We start from the raw sequence: 13,897 nt of genomic DNA, 5'->3' as shown, positions 1-13,897 counted from the left end.
TAAAATGATTCATCAGTTCATTTTCTTTAATTTTAGATGCAAAGTTTCAGAATTTCCAGTTTGAAGGGACTTTGTCTTCTTTATGTCATCCACACATAGTAGAATTCAAATTCTTTTGTTGTAAGCCTGGAACTTTCACTCAAGTATAATTAGTCCATGAATGACACTGCCAATGGACAGTAAATATACTTTACCTCCAAGGATTCACATGACAAAGGATAAGAGGCATAATCATCTTACTAGAAAGGGGTGATTAGGTGGAGGCAAAATTTAATTACCATCAATTATCATGTTGTTCTCTACCATGTTCACAATTATATAAGTTTCTCATTAGCATATATTATTAGCTAATGAGACTCAATCACAATCCTTTAGTCCTTTAGCAGGAGTCAAGGTAATATTTTCTCTTTCCAATGAAGCGAAAGAAAGGTTAAAGCTTCTAAGAATCATGCATTATGTAAAAAGGTTTTTTTCAACATATCTCTTTATTTTCCAATGAAGAGATTGTTAGTTGTAATTATCATTCCTCAGATATTTCATGCATAGTTATCACCTCTTTTGGTGATATTCTTCTTCTTGAAAGGATTCACATCTCTAAATAAGACTGGATACCTTCTATTGACTATTTGAAGAATAACCTAAAGAAAGTTACCTGTCTATAGGTCTGGATATGTTCTGGATGCCCCTTGTACTTCTTGCACATGATTTGGTTGTGACCAAGATGATTGAGACTGATAATATCCACCTATGTTTTCATTTTTATTTCTGCACTAAAAATGCATTATCTGAAAGAGATAATAAAGATGTAGGAAGTTTTTAAAAATCCAATGATATAAATACCACTGAATTTCATAAGCTTTGTTATTCATTTTTAAATATGTATTTAAATTATTTCCTGGCACCAGTAAATCCTAAGCCTGGTTATGTCATGTTCACCTAATTATAATTTCCAAGGCATATTTCACAGATTAGTTATTGCCAAATGGTGAATGGCAAGAGTATCTCCAGATAAAGAAAAATATTGATACTTTTATTCATCAATTTTCATTATTAGAAAAAAGGAAAATGCAATTGGAGGATGTATAAATTCTAGGCTCTGGCCATTTTCTAAAACAATATGAATGAAGAAGAATGATGTCGATATGTTTAAGAAGCAACACTTACAGTTGTGAAGAGCTGGGTGAAAAAAAAAAAAAAAAAAAAAAAGAAGCAACACTTAAGAATAATAGAACAAAAGCTGATAACAGGACATAAAAACAACAGCATAGCCTGTTCCTCCAAGCAAGCACCACCTACTGACAGGGAGAGCATCTTGCACACCCTTTTCATGACACCTACAGACTCATTATACAGGGAGTGGTCAAATCTCACCCACAGACACCACTTACCGGCCCAGAAACTAAGCAAGGCATGTGAATACCCAAACAAAAACCTAAAGTAAAGAAACAACAACTGATCGACAAGGGAAGAAATCAGCGAAGGAACTCAGGAAATATGAAGAACCAAATGGAAAACACACCCCCAAAGAGGAGCACCAGCCCCCTAGAAACAGACACCAGCCAAAATCAGACAACCAAAATGACAGAAGAGGAATTTTATATGTGGATGATAAGAACACTCACTGATCTGCAAGAACAACTCAATAATCAACACAAAGAAACCACAAAAAGCCTCTAGGATCTGGAAAAAAAGTTCACTAAAGAAATAGACACAATGAAGAAAAGTTTAACCGAACTCCTAGAAATGAAGAATCAATTCAGGGAACTACAAAATACAGGGGAAAGTCTCAAGAACAGGATAGATCCAACAGAAGAAAGAATCTCAGAGCTTGAAGATAACACCCTCCAATTAAATAAATCAGTCACAGAAATAGAGCAGAGAAACAAGAGAAAAGAGCAAAGCCTACAAGAGATGTGGGATTATGTGAAGAAACCTAATGTGAGGGTCATAGGCTTACCAGAAGGGGAAGAAGACAACACTCACGGGTTGGACAAGCTATTTGAAGATATAATAGAGGAAAATTTCCCAGGCCTTTCTCAAAATTTCGATATACAAGTTCAAGAAGCTCAGAGGACCCCTGGGAGATTCAATGCAAACAGGAAGACGTCATGACATGCAGTCATCAGACTGACCAAAATTTCACTATTTACCTTTTCTTTTACCCCTGTTCCTGTAATGAAGGGCACTGATATGTTGATAAGGATTGTATTGAATCTTTAGATTGCTTTGTGTAGTATGATCATTTTAACAATATTAATTCTTCTGATCTGTGAACATGAGATGTTTTTCCATTTGTTTGTATCTTCTGCAATTTCTTTCATCAGTGTTTTGCAGTTTTTCCTGTAGAGGTCTTTCATCTCCTTAGTTAAATTTATTCCTAGGTATTTTTTTTCTAGGTATCACATGTGGGAATATTTTCCTGATATCTTTTTCAGCTAGTGTGTTGTTTGCATATAGAAATGCCACAGATTTTCACATATTGATTTTGTATCCTACATTTTTACTGAATTCATTTAATAGTTCTAAGAGTTTCTAGTTCAGTGTTTAGGTTTCTCTCTATATCTACGAGGTTTCTCTCATGATGTATGTAATATGGCTATATGCAATTTGACTTCTTCCTTTCCAATTTGGGTGCTTTTTCTTTCTTTCTATTGCCTAATTGCTCTGTCTATAATTCCCAGTACTATGTTGAAGAGTGCTGAGAGTAGGCATCCTTCTCTTGTTCCAGTTCTTAGAGGAAAAACTTTCAGCTTCTCCCCATTTAGTATGATGTTAGCTGTGGATTTGTTCTTTTAAAATCTCACTCTTAAATTCTAGTTCACCATTTTTTCCACACACCTACAGAGTAAATCTGAAATAAGTTTGTATTTAATGCATGCATTTATGTGTATGCTCCCCTCTACTTGGCATGGTTTAGTGACAGTTTAGAGAAATAAGGCCGTGAATACCAGGTCCTCATGATGATTTCATTGTAATTCTAAAGTGCTACCAAGGTCTTTGAATTGTAATGCAGTCATGTGTGAATAAAACAATGCACCTAATTTATTGTGTATAGTGAAAAAGTATGAAAACTAAATATGGAAATCCATGATATACTGGGAAATATTCTCCAGGCTAAGACTCTTTAAAGTGAATGATATCAATAGGCTAGTGTTAAATATAGATAAAAGTAATTGAACACATATATTTAAAACTCAGCAATTAATTCAGGATTATTGTTAGAGACCATCAAATCAAGGGCATGGAAAAGAGAATGATGAATAGAATATTTTTTGTGTTTGGTGTATGGTTTTCACTCATACTTATTTAAGGTTTAGAGAAGAGAATCTTGAATACATTATTTGCTGTTTTCTTTACTGATCTGAAAATTTACCACAGACAAGAGAAAAGCATGCCTTTATATATAATACAGTATACATGTTACATGTAAATAATGTTATTCAGTGTAACATTTGTGTTGCATCTGTAAATTGTTTTGGGCAGTATACACATTTTAACGATGTTGATTCTGCCAATCCATGAGCAAGGGATATTTTTCTGTTTGTTTGTATCATCTACAATTTCTTTCATCAGTGATTTATAGTTGTCCTTTTAGAGATATTTCCCCTCCTTTGTTAAGTATATTCTTGGTATTTCATTTTCTTTGTAGCTATTGTGAATGGCATTGTGTCCTGGATGTGACTTTTAGCTTGACTGTTATTAGTATATAAAAATGCAATTGATTTATGTTCTGTTTGTGTTCTGAGGACAAAAGGAGGCAACAATGGTAGTGGGGGTTGGATGAGAACAGGAACTATGGAAGAAGGGTCACCAGAAAGATACTCTAGTCTTAGAGAACCAAACAACTGAACTATGCAAAAAAAGGGAGAGAGTATATATATATATATATATATATATATATATATATATATATACTCTCTATGTATATTATATAGTGTGTATATATATATATATATATACACGTATATATGTGTGTGTATATATATAAACACACACACACATATATATAAATATATATACACACACGTGTGTGCATTTTCTGGTAGAAATTGATGTGACAGGGATGATATAAAGAAACATATTTTTCTTTCTTACATGCTTACCTTTTCCTCTCCAACATGATGTATTTAGAAAGGGTGAGCAAGAAAAACTATCAGCTGGAAAATACAGCAGAATAGACATCTGCCAAAGTCCTGACAGAGGGAAGACAGTGTATCAGAGTTCTGGACACAGAGGCCTGCATAAATAAAAGCTATTTCCCACTGGGAAGGGTGGGAAGCTCCGACAGCTCACTTTTGCCACTGTGTCCTCTGTGGTATCACATATGGTGGAACCTCAAGAGCAATTTGGTGTCTCTTAGTCTCCATGTCATGATCACTGAAATAAGGGTTGTTGACCCCATTTTAGATTATTAGTTTCTTTAGCATTATTTTGAGTATTTTCAGGCAGGAATTACTGAAATGTGTCAAATGATGCATTGTGATGAATGTTGAATAGGGTCTCAGGCCAAGTGTTGCTTGATATCACCCACACAGTAATAGCTATTTTTGATTGGGTAGCTATTTATTGTCTTTAAAACACTACAATGTGAGCCGGGTGTGGTGGCCTACTCCTGTAATTCCAGCACTGTGGGAGGCCAAGGCGGAAGAATCATTTGAGCTCGGGAGTTCGAAACCAGCCTGAGCAAGAGCGAGACCCTGTCTCTACTAAAAATAGAAAGAAATTAGCTGGACAACTAAAAATATATAGAAAAAATTAGCCGGGCATGGTGAAGCATGCCTATAGTCCCAGCCACTAGGGAGGCTGAGGCAGGAGGATCACTTGAGCCCAGGAGTTTGAGGTTGCTGTGAGCTATGCTGATGCCACGGCACTCTAGCCAGGGCAACAGAGTGAGACTCTGTCTCAAAATAAATAAATAAATAAAAATAAATCACTGCAGATGTCTTTATAATAGAATGTCTTATGCTCTTTTGGGTAGATGCCTAATAATGCTATTGCTGGGTCGAATGGTATTTCTGTTTTTAGTTGTTTGAGGTATCTCCAAATTCTTTCCACAAAGGTTGTACTAATTTGCAGTCCCACCAGCAGTGTAAGAGTGTTCCTATCTCTCCACATCCTTGCCAGCATTTGTTGTTTTGGGATTTCTTGATACAGACGAATCTCACTGGGGTTAGATGATATCTCATTGTGGTTTTCATTCGCATTTCTGCAATGATTGGAGATGTTGAGCATTTTTTTATATATTTGCTGGCCATTATTCTGTCTTCTTTGGAAAAGTTTCTGTTTATTACCATTGCCCATTTATTGATGGGGTTGTTTGATTTTTTTCTTGTTAAATCTTTTGATTTCTAGATAGATACTTATTGTCAGACCTTTATCAGAAGTATAGAGAGCAAATATTTTCTCCCATTCTGTAGGTTGTCTATTTGCTCTAATGATAGTTTCCTTGGCTGAGCAGAAGCTTTTTAGTTTGATCAGATCCCATTTGTTTATTTTTGTTGCTGCAATGATTGCTTTGGGGGTCTTCTTAAAAAATTCTTTGCCGTGGCCAATGTCAGATGTTTTTGGCAGCATAATTCACTATTGCAAGGACATGGAAACAAGCCAAGTGACCATCAATTCATGACAGGATTATTAAAATGTGCTATATGTTTACAATGGAATATTACTCAATTCTAAGAAACGACAGTGAGCTAACACCGCTTATATTATCCTGGATTGAGCTTAAGCCCATTATCCACAGTGAGGTGACACAAGATCAGAAAAATGGGCTCCACATATACTCGCCATCAAATTGGTATTGACCAACTATCAGTATGGCGCTCAAAGGGTGGTGGTGTTCACCAGAGATTCAGTGTGTCGGGGGGTAGACCCACATCTGAGGGATGTGGCGAACAGTGTGGAGGGGAAGAGCATACCTCTAACATTTGCTAGGTAAAAGCAAAGTTATAAAATCTAACCAAAATGTTAAAAAAGAAAACACATTTATCAGATGTCGGGCAGGCGGGAGGGGGGAAGGGATGGGCATATATATATATATATATATATATATATATATATATACACATTATAAGTGCAATGTGCATTGTCGGGGGGATGGACATGCTTAAAGCTCTGACTTGAGGGGGAGGGAAGGCAATAGTAATGTATGTAACCTTAACATTTGTACCCCCATATTATGTTGAAATTTAAAACAATGAAAAAAATATTTAAAAAAATAAATCACTGCAATGAGTGCTTTATATTCTTTGATTCAATATTCACCATACTTTGATATATATATATATATATATATATATATATATATATATATAATTAACTACAGTAGTTTCAAGTGAGAAGACTAAAGCCAACAGAGGATGATGGAAAGTGATATAGAAAGTAAATATACAAGCCATAGTTGAAACCTAGGAGCATATGATACAAAATATTTATGTTTAATGACTAAACAACAGTGTTTTATGACCAGATTATGCAATGTTTTGGAAACATAAAAATTCACTCAAATAAATAAATAAATAAAATAAGTTTTCCACAGATAATAAACTATTATGGGGGGTAATATTGATAATAACAGTAAGTGGAGAAGGTAGCATTGCTAGAGATAATAAATGAAATGTTAAAGAGTAAAATATATTTATCTGGACCTTTAATGATGGGTATGATTGTATAATACAAAATATTTAAGTTTAATATCTGAACAATAGTGTTTTTATGAACAGATTATGCAATGCAATTGGAAAGATAAAAATCCCACTCTAATACAGTTATGCAAGATAGCATGTAATTAAATAAAAGGAGAAAACAAATGATTATGAGGGGGTAATATTGATAATAATACTAAATGGAGAAGTTAACATTACTAGGCATAATTAATGAAATGTTAAAGAGTAAATATATATTTATCTGGACCTTTAAGGATAGGTAGAGTTTTTAAGAATCTTCAAAGACAGAATAACAGCATTGTTGATCTATTATTCCAGGCATTCTCTTTCTTAAAGCTGTCTCCAAATGAAGCTAAGTTTCATCTCTGTGGTTCCATATTTTATTGTAAATCTATATTACTTTTTTACCAAAATTATTTATTTGTCCTTGGTAAATAAGAAAACACTAATATCGCTTGCAAAATTGAGATTTCTAATTAATATCTAAAGGAAAGAAACCTGTTCTATTTCTGGCTGTTGTCTTATTTTGTGCAGCCTGATGAAATTTAGTAAACCACAGGGTTATCTTTGGGCCAAAATTATTAGACTTTCCCTATATATAGACTACAATATAGACTACAATAATTGTAGCATAAGACCTGCTATTTAAAGGAGTTTATATAAAGTAAATGATAAACTATAGTATTTAGTAATAAAAGGCTTAAATATGACATTTTTATGAGCAAGAATATTTTCAAAGTTGAACTTACTTTCCTATGCCTTTGCTTCACAGCTGACAGCTGATTTGTGAGTTGGTGTCACAGCTGGATGGTGTGCAGCCATCTAAGAAATGACAAACATAGGGACCTCTTGGAACAGATGGGAGGCTCCCATGAATGGTTTCGTCTACCTAGGGGATTGGTAAATTAACTGAGGAGTTTGGATTCTGATATTAAATCAGTTGCTTGCTGGCATTGCTGCAGAAGTCATCAATGGCAGCTGCTGTTCTTAAGTATTTTAAACTCTTGGTGATACTTGAGTTCTCAAAATTCTTCATTTTACATTTGGAAAACAAGTCCCAGTAATAAATACTGGAGTTTTCTTGTTTGCCTTTTTGTTTGTTTGTTTTTCATTTTTTATAATTTTTGTAAGAAGTGTTCTTATAGTAAGAGGAATGTGGTGCAGTGTGGGTGGGGGTGCAGAGCATTGTGGTGGAGGAAAAGAAGCGGCTGCTTATAAAATAAATATAGTACCCAGTTTCAAGTGCTGGAATTTATCAAATTTCCCATTGAAAATTCTCATCATGCATAAGTTCCTTTTATTAAAATCACTCAAATTTTACTCTATGACACCTGTCAAACCTGTATTTTTAATTTTAAGAAGTCCAAGACACCTAATTTGGGATCTCTATGTATTCTACTTTTCCTTTCCCTTTTTTCCCAGAATGTCATTATGTCTAAAATGAAACAAAAAAAAAGATCCTGTAAGATATATCTATCCTTGTTTGATTTTTAAAAATTTTCTAACCCTATGGTTATATCCCTTTTTTGTTTTTCCTTTTTGATTAGGTTTTATTGTTTTTGAGGTCTGATTTTAGGTCAGATTTTTTTCCTTAATTAGGAAAAGTAATCCTTTGAAAGTTGAATATGTGGTTTTAAAAGCAGTATTTTTACTTTCTTGTATTATTGCTTTTATTAGTCATATTTATATGAATACTGCATATGCATTTAAGCTACATATAAAATATGATATAGAAAATTGTTATATTTTAGTTTTCTACACTCTCCTTTATAAGTTCTTAATGAATTAGGACGCTAAGTTTAAGCATTTTTTATAATTGTTCTGCCACAGCTGCTTCCTTATTTACCATCTTAGTTAATAATATGTAAAGCTAAATTACACAATAATTAAATTCATGGGTAATGCTAAATTGGGAGTAATCATTAACTGAAAAAAGAGCAGTAACACAAGAGTGTTATAATGTCACAGAAATGTGGGAAAGAAAAAAAAAACTTAAAAATATTCAACTTGAGAAAATGTGATTTCTTACGTAGAGAATCTAACTGGACATTTACCTGTTTTTGCCTTTATTAAAAATGTTTGTGCTTGTATAAATTCTGATTAGAATCAGAGAGAGCAATGAACAGATAATGATTCTATACTTGAGCTATGGAAAAACAGGAGATCTTTGATCGTCAGTATTACAGCTATCTTTCACTACACTGATTGCTTGTTTTCTTTTAGCTTGCATTAAATTACACCTTAAAGGTATAATTTATTTGAAGATATAGCTCTGTCTTTCTTTTCTTCTTCTTCTTTTTTTTTTTTTTTTTGTGAGACAGAGTCTCACTTTGTTGCCATGGCTACAGTGACTGCCATGGCGTCAGCCTAGCTCACAGCAACCTCAAACTCCTGGGCTCAAGCAAGCCTTCTGCCTCAGCCTCCCAAGTAGCTGGGACTACAGGCATGTGCCATCATGCCGGGCTAATTTTTTCTATATATTTTTAGTTGTCCAGCTAATTTCTTTCTATTTTTAGCAGAGACGGGATCTCGCTCTTGCTCAGGCTGGTCTTGAACTCCTGAGCTCAAACAATCTACCTGCCTCGGTCTCCCAGAGTGCTAGGATTATAGGCTTGAGCCACCACGCCCGGACTTAGCTCTATCTTTCTGTTTGGAACGATGTGTAAGATTTTTAAGATAGGAGCTACAGCGCAAAGCTTTTGAAATGAACTTCATTCATCTTAAAACTAATAACATTTAATTTTATTTCAACCTCTCTATGGATGTTGATTTAAAGAAATACTGGAAGAACTCATATTTTATTTACTGATTTCCTAATCATAGCTTTCTCAATCAAATGCATTATTAAATATTCAAATGAGCAAGATAATTATCTAAGGTTAATGAGATAATAAAATGAGTAATAATATCAGAATATAGTAAATACTGATATGTTAAGCAATTATAATGAGTGGGAAAAGGAATGTGCACAGCACATATTTAACAAGTATATATAAATTGAGATGATTAAGAAGTATTCTTCACTTAAATATGAATAAAAAGTTTAATTCAATTGATAAAATGAGAAAAGGGTGGCATTTTTCAACTTAAGTATTAGATATATAATTTTAAAACCCAAGAAGCTTGAGAGATAAAAGAACTATAGGACAATCTAATCACAGAATAATAAAATACTATATAATTAAATAATCTTTGAGTTTTTGCTAAGATAATCATGACAAAATAGTGAATTATCATAGTTTGTGGGTAGAACTTAAGTCTGCAGTTAAGTATCTTGACTTGTATTCTAATGCAATTGCCATTATACCCTATGGCCATCTTACTGCATTATGTAGGGCTCGTATTTTCCTTATTTCTGGATATGAACAACCTTTCACCAAAACATGCAGTGATCTATAGCATACTGGAACTTGGATTAATCTATCAACCATGAATATATCAACCTTTTTCTTAGCACTCTCTGCAAATTACAATGAATATTATCTAAGGGATGAAGAAATATATGGTATTTCTGTTTTGAAAAATCAGCAACTAGGCTTTTAGGTTAAGAAAAAAAACCTCCAAAAAATACAAAAATAAAAAAAATAGTTGTAGTTGTCAAACCTACATGAGAATTAAAGATAAAATATTCTGTAGCATTTCCGAAGAGAAAGAATTCATTGAAATAGCTCATAGGCTGAGGCTTTATTAGATAGATGAACTTCAAACACAGTAACCTATAACTCAACAGCAAACAGAGAAAGGCATTATACATGGAGGGACTCTGAGTTAGGAGATGCTTGGCTACAGAAGGAATGGTTTACCTAGAGTAGATAATTCTGTCGGAATAGAAATTGTTTTAGATATAACATGAGGACAGTTCATAAAACACTTTTAATTATAGAATTACTTATTAAGTTAAATATTCAGATATCTTTAAGTAAGTTTTTGATATTTAAAAGGCAATTTTCTAAGTACTGGAAGAAAAATGAAAATTGTTTTTGGAGAAAAGATTTGGAAATAAATTTTATACCTGGTCCAATATAAAACATGGACATTCAGCATTATAAATAATTTCAACAGCTTTGAAATTTGACCTATGAAATAAACTGAGTTCTCAATTAAGTGTTGGCATTGCCACAGAAAATCACTTTGTAGCGCTCCATGAATTAAACAGACATATATTCTGAATCTTTTATATTTAACCTGATGGGCTATCCATTAAGACCAAACAGAGGCCCATAAATGGAGACTTATAAGGGGGTTTCATGTTGCTTCTGTAAATGGTGACATTTAAGAGAAAGTCTGAATCAGTAAAACTCACTTTTGAAACATATAGAAACAATCGCTTCTTGACATAATTTAACTAAGTCCCCATATTCTCTTTCTTCAGTATCATCCTTGACTTGATGACCACACTTCTCTTACCATATTTAAAAACCTGGTCCCATGGACCAAAACTAAGAGTTGCATTTGGTAGGATCTTTAGGACCTTGGAAAAAATAACAGTTGGTTTTGGCATATTTATTACTTGCTTTCTTCACCTGCCCATATGTTCACATACAGCAAAATATACTACCATTACTCATTATTTAGCCACTAAACCTGATTTAATAAAGTTGAGTTCTTTGTTATTTATAGCCAGCCAACTCCCAGCTCCTACTAGTAAATTGCCTTAGTTTGAACTTTAACATTTAATATAAGCATTTAAATTTCGTGGGCATGAGCATGGAACAAGGAAAGTGATATTTTAGAAGATGAATGTATTAAATGTGCAGAATAGACTGAAGCAGTGTTGAAAAAGAACAAGAGTCTATTACAATAGTTCAAACCTGGGTGGCATTGTCCTGAGTTGGGCAAATACGGTGACTATACTAAGAAGAAAATAGATGTAACTACAATAATAATTGGGAGAAAATAATCAACTGGACCTAGTGATACAGAATAAAGGGAAAAGAAAAAAAATGCTACATCATTTTAAAACTCTGTAACTAAGAGACAAGAGTATCAAAAGAAGAAATTGGGAAACCCAGAGAAGATTGGGATTCATGGTAAACATAGAATTGATTTTATACATGCTCAATTTGAGGTTAAAACATCCAAATGGAGACATTCTGCTTGAAGTTTAAAATCAGAATACTAAATAAAATTTAGGACTGGAGATTTATATTTGGACGTCATAAATGCAGAAGTAATATATGACTCCATTATGGTGGACGCGGTCTAAAAATAAAAGAGAGGATAATGGAAGGGGGATGAAGCCTAAGGGTTTTATTGACAATAGTAGTAAAAATGAAACCAGAATAAAATACACAAAAAGACCAAAAGACAAAATGAAAACAAAGATACTATGATTTCAAAGATGGCATGCAGAGAGATAACACAAACAAAAAATAAAAGAGGAAAAAATTTGAGGAGGGGGGCAAAGAGGGAGGAAGGGAAGCGAAGGGTAGGGAAGGGAAGAAAAGGGGAGGGAAGGGGAGGGGAGGGGAGGGGAGGGACAAAGAAAGAGAAAGAAGGAAAGAAAGAAAAAGAAAAAGAAAGAAAGAAAGAAAGCAAGAAAGCAAGGAAGGAAGGAAGGAAGGAAGGAAGGAAGGAAGGAAGGAAGGAAGGAAGGAAGGAAGGAAGGAAGGAAGAAAGAAAGAAAGAAAGAAAGAAAGAAAGAAAGAAAGAAAGAAAGAAAGAAAGAAAGAAAGAAAGAAAGAAAGAAAGAAAGAAAAGAGAGGAAGGGAGGGGGAGCAAGGGGAAGGAGGGAGGGAGGGAGAGAGGAAGGAAGGTTGGATAGGTTGATTCATCAACACAATGCTTCTGGGAGCTTTCAGGAAATGAAGGTAAGGAAGATCAGTGTCTATATAAGCACCAAAAAATAATACTGCAATTCTGAGTATACACTCATATTTATTATTGAATGTGCATATTTGTTAATGATTATATCTAGCAACAAAGAATACTTAGCATTGAAACAAAAACAAAAACCACAAACAGACACATGTAAACATAAAAAAAAATATATTGTGAGACTTAAAAAAAAATTCTCAGCAGCTGCATTGATTTGTTCCTGTCTTGACTCCTCTGGGTTTCTTAATTATAGATAGAAGTTCTAGGATGTCCAGTAAAGATAAAGCAATACTATATTTATGCTAAGAACAAGTTTTTCTACCAGTGCTTTATTTTACTTGTTTTTTAAAAAATGATTTTTATTAACAAAGTTTGTATCTTAGAAATTTTTAAATTTAATGTAGTAAATTGAAGTTTCAAAATAAGCACATTAAAATATAAAAAATATTAAATAATAAAGGATGTCTTCACCTGGAAAGCAACTCAACAATTTGATAGATTATAATGTGATTGTCTCTGAAACATTTTGAAAAAGTCATTAAGCCCTTAGTATTTAAAAAAATATTATGTTGATCTTAGACTGAAAAAATGTATATGCTATTTTGAAAATTATGTGGGATAATCATACAGTCAGTTCTAGGTTGAATAAAATAAGCAATTGAAAATAAGAGCAAAGTTTATGTATTTTCTTGAAGGCAGCTAACAAAGCAATTACTAATAAGAAACATGCACCCCCTGTTTCTCTCTCAAACCTACACTGACCCCCAAGCACAACCATAAAAGTATATACAAGATTTTTTAAAAGGAGAAAAATGGAAATGGCTGAAATTACATCAGAATTTGAAAATATGTTTGCATCTTTAGAGGTGATCATATAATTCTTCTGGAAAATAAAATAAAATCTGATACATGCAACATGAGTTAATCTCTAAAGCATTATGCTATGTAAAAGAGCTGGACACAAAAGGCTACTGTATGATTGTGTGTCAATGACATTGAATCTAAGGATAATCTATGGGACCAATAAATGTATGGTCATAGTCAAGCGATGGGTTTTGGGGAGGAAAACGAAGTGCAAAGAGGCACAAGGGAAGTTTTTGAAGTGATAGGCAGGCATGTTCTACATCTTGTGTTTTGGTAATGGACAAACAACTGTATTCATTTGTCAGAACCTGTTAAACTCTGTTCTTAAAAAGCAATGTATTTTATTAAATGTACAACTTACTTCAATAAACTTGATTTTCAACAATAAATAAAAGGCATGTGCTATTAAGCATGAAGAAAAATGGTGTATCTGAGTGTCATTAATTGTGGATGATACTTAACCGGTGTCCTGCACTGCTTAAGTTTCTAATGGTGAGGTAGATGAAAAACAGATAAATATGTACTGTTATATGTAAGATTTTGAATGGCTC

General features: G+C 33.4%; 1 long non-coding RNA gene across 1 annotated transcript in view; it reads right to left on the bottom strand.

Annotated features, from left to right (window-relative positions):
- Positions 1–506: 506 nt before the first annotated feature.
- The window catches only part of LOC105882834 (uncharacterized), a 42,290-nt gene continuing 28,899 nt past the window's right edge, over positions 507–13,897 (bottom strand). The window contains exon 3 of the long non-coding RNA XR_012914502.1: positions 507–785. This is a non-coding gene — a long non-coding RNA (uncharacterized LOC105882834). The remainder of the gene's footprint in view (positions 786–13,897) is intronic.

The sequence above is a fragment of the Microcebus murinus genome, chromosome 23 (assembly GCF_040939455.1).
Source record: "Microcebus murinus isolate Inina chromosome 23, M.murinus_Inina_mat1.0, whole genome shotgun sequence".
Taxonomy (NCBI): domain Eukaryota; kingdom Metazoa; phylum Chordata; class Mammalia; order Primates; family Cheirogaleidae; genus Microcebus; species Microcebus murinus.
Note: the sequence above shows the minus strand (reverse complement) of the source record. Positions and strands in the feature narration are given on the sequence as shown.